Source organism: Typopeltis vanoorti, chromosome 17, assembly GCF_054136105.1.
Source record: "Typopeltis vanoorti isolate ZY-2024b chromosome 17, IOZ_Tvanoo_1.0, whole genome shotgun sequence".
NCBI lineage: Eukaryota > Metazoa > Arthropoda > Arachnida > Uropygi > Thelyphonidae > Typopeltis > Typopeltis vanoorti.
Window position 1 is genome coordinate 28,484,978 of NC_143565.1, and position 8,805 is coordinate 28,493,782.

An 8,805-nucleotide genomic window follows, 5' to 3' on the forward strand; every position below is an offset into this window, starting at 1 on the left:
GGTAAACTGGCGGAAAAAACCCTACTGCCCGTGCCCAAGACCGGCTAACTTGGCTATGGCTGAGGAAGATCCTCGAATTCCTCACGTCTTCAATGGGAATCGAACTGCTACACTCCTTCTCCAGTCACATGGTTGCGAAGTGGACAGCCACTAGGCTAACCGCGCGAACGCTATGTTCAGTAAAGAGTCTATTTGCTTGGCCGATTTACCCTATAACTTGAAGTCATCCAAATCCAATAGATAGGAAATTTTAATATTACATTTAGGAATTTCATATCCAAGTTTGGTTTTGTTCAGAAATAGATAAAGGTATCAAAGATAAAGGTATCAAAGGTACCTAACATTATTATTATTATTATTATTATTATTATTATTATTATTATTATTATTATTATTATTATTATTATTATTATTATTAATTTATTATTATTGTTACACCGCCATGGTGTCCAAATACTCTTTATGGGAGGATCCACTGTCACATCTACAGTTCATCATACTGAGTGTTACATGTATTCGCTGTTTTCGCCATGCTCTCAAGGAAATCATTGTAATCTTCCATGCCACTCTCAAGGCAAAAAAACTCACTCTTCACTTCCCTGCTCACAGCCTCCTAACACAGTTTCCTGGTTGGCCTCTTCTTTTGTGTTTGTTTGCATTATGTTTTGTAAGGTTTTGTTTCCTTTCGTTTTCAAGTAGGTATATTTAACGTTACTTTTTTTTTAATTCGGTTGTGGTAGCAGTGCTTATACCAGTGTTGTGGATGTCTTATTTTATTTCAGTTCGTTTTAAATATTTTTAATGAATTATCTCTTTTAATTCTTTCATTTTTATTTATTATTTATTTCAGACCTGGTAGTTAGTAGTGATGGGTTCATAGTACTAGCTTTTCTACTTTTCGCCTTCAATGTTTGAAAAGAAGTCAACGGACACCCCATGGATGAGTTGCATCGGGCCATGTAACGAATCACGTGTTTGCAATTGGTATAAATTAAAAGAATATGATGCTCCCAAATCATTGTAACTGTGTCTGAGTGAAATGGCTGCGAGAAGAGAACTGTTTGAAAGAGGCGTATAGGAGTCCATACTGCAGGCCTATTTGTTTGTCAAATTGTTTGTCAATAATCTGACAAACCTGCAATGGACGAACATGACCGGTTGATGCTAAGATGACCCACCACACTCACCAAACATGACCGGTTGATGCTAAGAAGGATAATATATAAAAGCCGCCATTCGTCAGCGCACATGATGAATGCGGATTTCCATGCATCGACTGGAATGAGAATCTGCACAAAAGCATTTAGAACTGAGGCTGACAACATGGGTTTCCATGGTAGGCAATACACAAGTCCACATTAGCCGAACCAACATTCACCGTCTTTAATGGTGCAAAGAGCGAGTACAGTGGGAAGTATAAGATTGGAAGGCTGTGTTATGCAGCGACGAATCAGGCTACACCCTCTTCCAAACAGATGGATGGGTGTAGCGGATATTCGGTGAACGTCTCTTACCAGAGTTGGTAATTCCAACGATAAAATTCGGAGGTGGCGGTGTAATGGTATGATCCTGTTTATCCTAGTTTGGCCTCAAACCTCTGTTTGAGTGACTTCCTAGAGATATCGGAACATTCTAGACAATGCAATACTTCCTACATTGTGACGTTTCTACGGAACTAGCCATTGCATTGAACTGTGTAATAAGGCTGCTGCTGTAACTGCATGTTTTGTAAAACGAATATCACCACATTTGATGGGCTCCACAGAACCTTGATCTCAATCCTATTGAACATCTTTGGGATGAAGTAAAGCGTCGATTGAGGTCAAGAGACGACTGCCCCACAATTGTCCAGAAACTCATGGTAATGAGGTTTTGGAACTCCCATTGATCACTTTTGTATAGATGGGGGCCATGGCTGTTTGTTTCCCACATAATGTTTAACGCTGCTTACTTTCCAAGAAACTCATATGTAAATTTGACTATTAAATGGTCAGATAAGCTTGCAGGGGTTGCAGGTATCTGTTTCAGAGGTACCTGTTTCTTGTACCCGACTTTCCTGGTACTGTTTATTGTTGTTGTTGTTGTTGTTGTGGCATCGTCTCTTTCTGAAGCGTTGATATATTGGTTTCACTGACTTGAATAGGTCCGGTTACTTCTCGAAGGCTGTAGGTCGCTGAGTTTCTGATACTCGCTTTTTTGGTGTTGGTGGGGACATTACCGTCGACAGGGTGTAGCATAGAGGCAGCCTGCCTCACAGGGCGGCTTAATAAGGTTGCTCGTTCAGCCATAATACGGTAGGCGTAGCAAGTGCTGAAAGACGTTTATCCCAGCTTAAATTGATTAAAAATTATTTGCGAACAGGAATGATTGATAGAGGTGGGCGTGGTTTTTAATTTAAATTTAGAAGCGCTTATAATCAGTTTTATTGTGCGATACCCCCTTTAGAGCAAGCATTTAATTAATATTTTTGTGTAATCATTTTGCGTTAGGGTTTCTCTTGAAATAAAAACAAAAATAGCAATTGGGGTTTTTTTATATTTTTGTCTTATAATCCATCAAGGGTGATTTTTAATTGTTTGCCTCAGGGCGCAGCTTAATAAGGGCGCTTGTTCAGCCATATTGCGGTAGGCCCAGTCGCTACGTAGCAAGTGCGGAAAGACCTTTTTCCAAGCTTAAACTGATGAAAAATTATTTGCGAACAGCAATTACCCAAGAAAGATTGGTTTGTCTAGCAACTATATCGATAGAGGCAGACATAACTTATAATTTAAATTTAGAAGTTATAAACAGTTTTATTGTGCGATATCCCGTATTGCAAACATTTAATTAATGTTGTTATGTAATGGTTTTGTTTTAATGTTTCTCTTGTAATAAAAACAAAAATAGCAATTGGAGATTATCTTATATTTTTGTCTTATAATCCATCAGGGGCAATATTTAATTGTTTGCCTCAGGGCGCGATCTAATCTGGCGACAGCCCTGGGTGGGGATATATTTGTTTATGAAAGGATGTTGCTTTCATTTACTTGAAACTTGACGTTTCTGTATCTGTTTCTCAAAGGGTGTGTTCATTTCATTAACTTTAAAATGCATGCCAAAGGAAATCAGTGTTCGTTCATTATGAAAAAAGTAAGAGGAAGAAGAACTATCGAAGGATAACTTTAGCAAGTCCTGATGGTAGTGAGGCAACGGAAGTTGATACAGTTCATTTATCGAGCCACCACTTGTTGGCCAAAATTTGGTCAATTTGAAGTACTTAGGAATTTAAAGACTCTCGTCCATTTTATTCTACAGCTGTAGGATAAAATGGGATATCAGCTTGCGTATTTTTTTAAGGAAACTAGCAATGCCTCGGACTAGGCAATTTATTAATAACTATGTACATTTTTCTACCAAAAAGCGAATGTGACATAACTAACACTGGTTTTAATAGGTCGTGATAATATAGTTAAACCGATTAGTTCCGCCATATATGCTAATGACTGCTTTTTGCTTAGGAAGAACGAAAATATAATAAACAGTAAACATGAACCATTAGACAAAAGAAAAAAAAGCGAGAAACACTTGGAGAGTGGAAGCTGGCGTGGGGTAAGTCATTGTTCAGTAGGTATGCATGAGAGTTGGCAGAAAGTCTGATTTGTGGAAAAATCTAATGAGTAACTTCCAAATATTACATAAAAACCTTTCTTTCTGGTGAGTGTGCCTGGTGAGAGAATAATCGTTGTTGCCTCTTTGATGTTGAGGGCATTGAAGTTGTCACCTGTGAAAGGCATGGAGCTCTTGTCCCATTCAATGTGTTGAGTGCAGGAAAGTGAAAAGCTAGGATTGAGCTGTCTTCTCCGTTGTTATTAACGTCCCCAATATTCTCTTTTTTGTCTAATTTCAAAATTTTTAGATGTTTGCCTATGTAAGCAAGCTCACAAAAAAATGGATATTGTACACTCCAGGATGTTTGTTGAAAAGTTGTCGTCCTTACGTGAACGTAGCAGAGCTCGAATAGTCACAATGGGTGTTTGAAGGCCACTCTTTGTCATGAGATTAGCGATTTTGAGAGAAACGTTTACCAACATAAAGGGGATGGAAACTGAGGCAATGTAGCTAATGTCAGGGATCCATTGTGATGTAAGAGTAGAGAATAGTATTCTTTGTACCATTTTCTTAGAATATCCATTGCTCACCAATAGACGGATAAGAGAATGTAATTCTTCTTTTAGTGTTTCTTCATTCCCTGTAATAGACACTACCTTTTTATTTCAGCATATATATATTATTATTTTATTATTATTTCGTGGCACCTCCAATGAGTCCAAAGAATCATCGACGGAGGGTAATTACTCTAAAAATCTCCGTCTCCACCATTTAATTCACCAACTTTTACTATCATCATCATCTACACCAATGCCATCTACTGCTCATCACCACCACTAGCATTTTGTGCCTGGAAATTGCGCGTGTTCTGAAGGCCGATTTATCTGTATATATAGTGCCTAATTTTTGCGATATACGGTACAATGAAGAGAAATGTAGGTAATGATCTGTATGAATGCGCTTTTGGTATACGCTTAGAGAGAGAGAGAGAGAGAGAGAGAGAGAGAGAGAGAGAGATTTTCCTTCATCTTCAAGTTCTAAAGTGAACTTAATTTTATTATGCAAATAGTTAATAAATGAAAGAAAATCGTGTAACTCAGCGACACTATTTCTAGTGTAGCTGAGTTATACGCACTATTTTCAGTGACAGATTATAAATATATCATCAACATACATATTCTAACAGCAGGACAAACCTGATCGAGATCAGCCCAAAACAGAGCCAAATGGAATAACATGGGAGAGGCCTTTGCCCAGCAGTGAGATTCTACAGGATGACAACAACATCTACGTATTCACCAAAGTGACGGTTTTTTATTTGTAAATAGCAAGAAATCTTTTTCAAAGTTTCCATGAATAGGTCAGCACATACAGGAGATAGAGGGCTTTCCATTGAAAAGCCATATAGTTTGTAAATTTTCCCATTCGATCGGAAATAATTTCAGTTGAGACAAGATCCAAATAATTGGGAGGTGACAGCAGGACATAGATCATCTACAAGTGCCATAACTTCTACAGGATCATTTGTGAACAAAAATACAATATCTAGACTAGCTAGAATGCGCGTTGGTAAAATTTCTGGGAATTTTCGTATAAAGTGTTGCGCGTTTTTGATGAAGAAGTTCTTGTGTCTGGTGTGCTCCTTTAGAAGATTAGCCAAATTTTTGATAACAAATAAGTAGGCGAGCTGATACCATCTACAAATAAGCCAAAGATGAAAATATTAATCTTCTGTACCTTAGGCATTCCATATAATCGTGGAGTTAATGGGTGCATATATTTCAATGATTCGAGATCCGTAGGACACGTAGTCATGTTGCATAAAAGGTTATTGATTTCTTCATGATTTGTCCAAGTAGGGTCATAACCTAATGGAGTCTAAGTAGAGCTCTCAGAAGTTAAAAATGAAATATTTGAAAAATAATCAGTTGTATTCAGAATAACCGTTGAATTGCCTTTATCAGCTTTCAGTACTATAATTTCTTTCTTTTTTTTTATTTGAAAGAGTATTTTTTTTCTGAGGAATTGATGTTCTTTATACGTGGACTAGAAGAGAGAGAAGAATTGCAGTCTTCAATATAATGTCATTTACAACAGGTTGAGTAGATAGAAAAGGGCCATTTCTATGTTCAAACAATAAGTTTTAGAAATGTGCTCTGGCATGAGAGCAAAATTAAACCTTTCTTTAATATTCTAACGTCTACTGATGTCAAGTTATGATCAGAAATGTTAAATGATACTTTTTTCAACGCATAGAATAACTCTCTCGGGAGAAAAAGTTTCTCGTACATAGCATTATATTCTTTTTAATTTGTCTGTTTTTGGAGCTTATAAAAAATTATAAGTTGCTTTTATCATTTTGTGAATATATCTAAGTGCCTTTCATGCTGTGACAGTTTCGATGATCTGGAATTGGCGCCCATCTGACACGAGCCCTCAGCGCTGGTTCATATCCATCTCATCAGAAGGCCAGCCATAGATTTTTGAAAAAGAGTCAATAATTTTTATAAATTAAATCTCAGATACATTCTTAATTTTTTAAACTATCCATAAATTTTTACGTTTGCACACCAAGGTGCTTGGCCGCACGAAGGAAGACTTGATTTCGAGTCCAGTCGGCGACAAGAGGAAATTTTTCTAATCCTTTTTTCGACCCGTTCCCGAGTTAGTCGATCTCTGGCACAGGCAAGCGGGTTTTTTCTCCCGGAAACTCGGGTTTTCTTCCCGTAAACTCAAGAAAATCAACTTTAGAACCCACACTATTTCAGACATTAAATATATTGTGTTAGAGTTAGGGACCATGAGATGGTGGCACTTGTTGAGCCATTCTCTTCACTGCATGCTGCTTAATTAGTGATAGCCTTGGGCTAGCTATCTCTGATTCTCTGATTGGGTACTAGTGGAGATTGAACTGCCCACTCGGTCTCCAAAAGTTAGATGGGGTTAAAAACCGGCCTCGTTTATTCCCTATACGGAAATAAAAAGGCGTTAGCGTATTTTATTTTTTTTTTTTTTTTTTTGCGGATAAATTTTTACAAAAAAAAATCGAAGTTTTTTTTTTTTTTTTTTTTTCCCAAGACGTTGGCGGAACTATCGCTATTTCTATTCGGAAATCAGTTGCAAAACAAGTCGACATAGACGCACAGACACACAATCAATTCTTTCAGTCATTTTTAAAATCTGGTAATTAGCACGACGGACGAGTTCGACCATTCAGTGATTCTAAACCTTCACCGAGGATGAAAATATTTAACACGATTGTGGTCTGGAACAGTGTGTTCTACAGTTTGCTTAGTTCTGAGTTAAAAGTTAGGATTCTTTTTTCCGTTTAAACAGGAGAAAAGAGACATAAATGTCAAGATTAATTGCTTTAAATCTCTTCTTATTGAATCATATGAAAATCATGGAGAGCCTGTGTAGCTCAGTGGATGTGACGTTTACACACCACGGCGCTTGGCCGCACGAAGGAAGACTTGGTTTCGAGTCTAGTCGGCGACTAGAGGAAATTTTTCTAAGCCTTTTTTCGACTGGTTCCCGAGTTAGTCGATCTCTGGCACGGGCAAGCGGGTTTTTCTTCCCGGAAACTCGGGTTTTTCGTCCCGTAAACTCAAGAAAATCGACCGTAGAACCCACATTATTTCAGACATTAAATATATTGTGTTAGGGTCAGGGACCACGAGATGGCGGCACATTTGAGCCGTCTCTCTTCACTGTGTACCGCTTAATTAGTGATAGCCCTGGACCATCTATCTCTGATTGGTACCAGTGGAGATTGAACTGCCCACTCAGTCTCCAATAAGTTAGATAGGGCTAAATGGCCTCGCCTATTCCCCGTATACGGGAATAAAATGGCGTTAGATGATTTTTGATTTTTTTTGATGAAAATCATGCCCTCTTTTAACTGAGCACCAACCACTTCCAAATTTTACTGAAAGCTCCGATGTTTGAATACCTGAATTAAGAGATGAAAATCAACAGAAAGTAAATAAAATGTCCTCATACCCTTTTACACATTGCTCTCTTAACTATTTCAATTTCCAACTTTCCTTATATGCATGTTTCCTTCAACTTTCTTATGTTACCTGATATTTTCCCTTGAACTAGAAATCTTCTGAAACATATAATATACAATAGGACATTGTATGTTATAGACACAAAAAAGCGCTTAATTTACTGATCTCAGTAAGCAATATGAACATGCTGAAATAGTAAAAAACGGGAAACAAATAGGAACTCCAGTGGACTGTAAAATTGTGGAAATGCACCTATTCACTTTGCAGAAGTGAAAGAATCATTAACTGTAACCAGTCAACCTGTATATGTCTGCAATTAAATAAAATCAACTAATACATTTCATCTATTTTGGTGCATTTTGAATTATACCTAATGGCAAATCAAAGGCCTAATGATAGGTTTCAGCGTAAATCCATACATAAAATAGTGAAGAAATCTAAAAATTCAGGAAATAGAAAAACCAAAGTTTTCTATTTCCTGAATGTAAATTTAAAAAAATGGATAAAAAATCAGTCTCCCTTAATTACAAAGATAGTAGAGACTGAAAGTACTACGAATTAACTCAGTTATTATTCAGAGACAAAAACAGAACTCTGCCTTTTCTGTATCTCAAAAATAACTGAATTAAGCTGAACACTGGAAATTCTGTACTGTCCTGAATACCCTAACAACTCCACATAATAGATGACAATGAATTTCGATCCAGCCTATACTCATATAGGCAAGTTACATACTGAACCAAGAAAAACTCGAGTCAGTGATAAAACAGTCTGAAGTTTTCAGCACTTTACCAAAACGTCCTGCAAAAACATCTATTTTGCTACATCGCCATTTTGCTAAATCAGTTGAGTAACGACCTCTACTGAGAAAACCATCTCTTACTATAGGGATACAAACTCAGTGAATACAGCCCAAATACTTGGATAAATTTTTCTGTTAAATTAGGGAAGATCAAATTTAAAGGATATATATCGGGTAACAGGTAATATATATATATATATATATATATATATATATATATATATATATATATATATATATATATATATATATATATATATATATATATATATATATATATATATATATATATATATATATATATATATATATATATATATATACATGATTACTACATCTACTGAAAGAAGTCCCCCCCCCCCCCCACCCCCCCCCCCCCCCACCCCCCCCCCCCCCCACCCC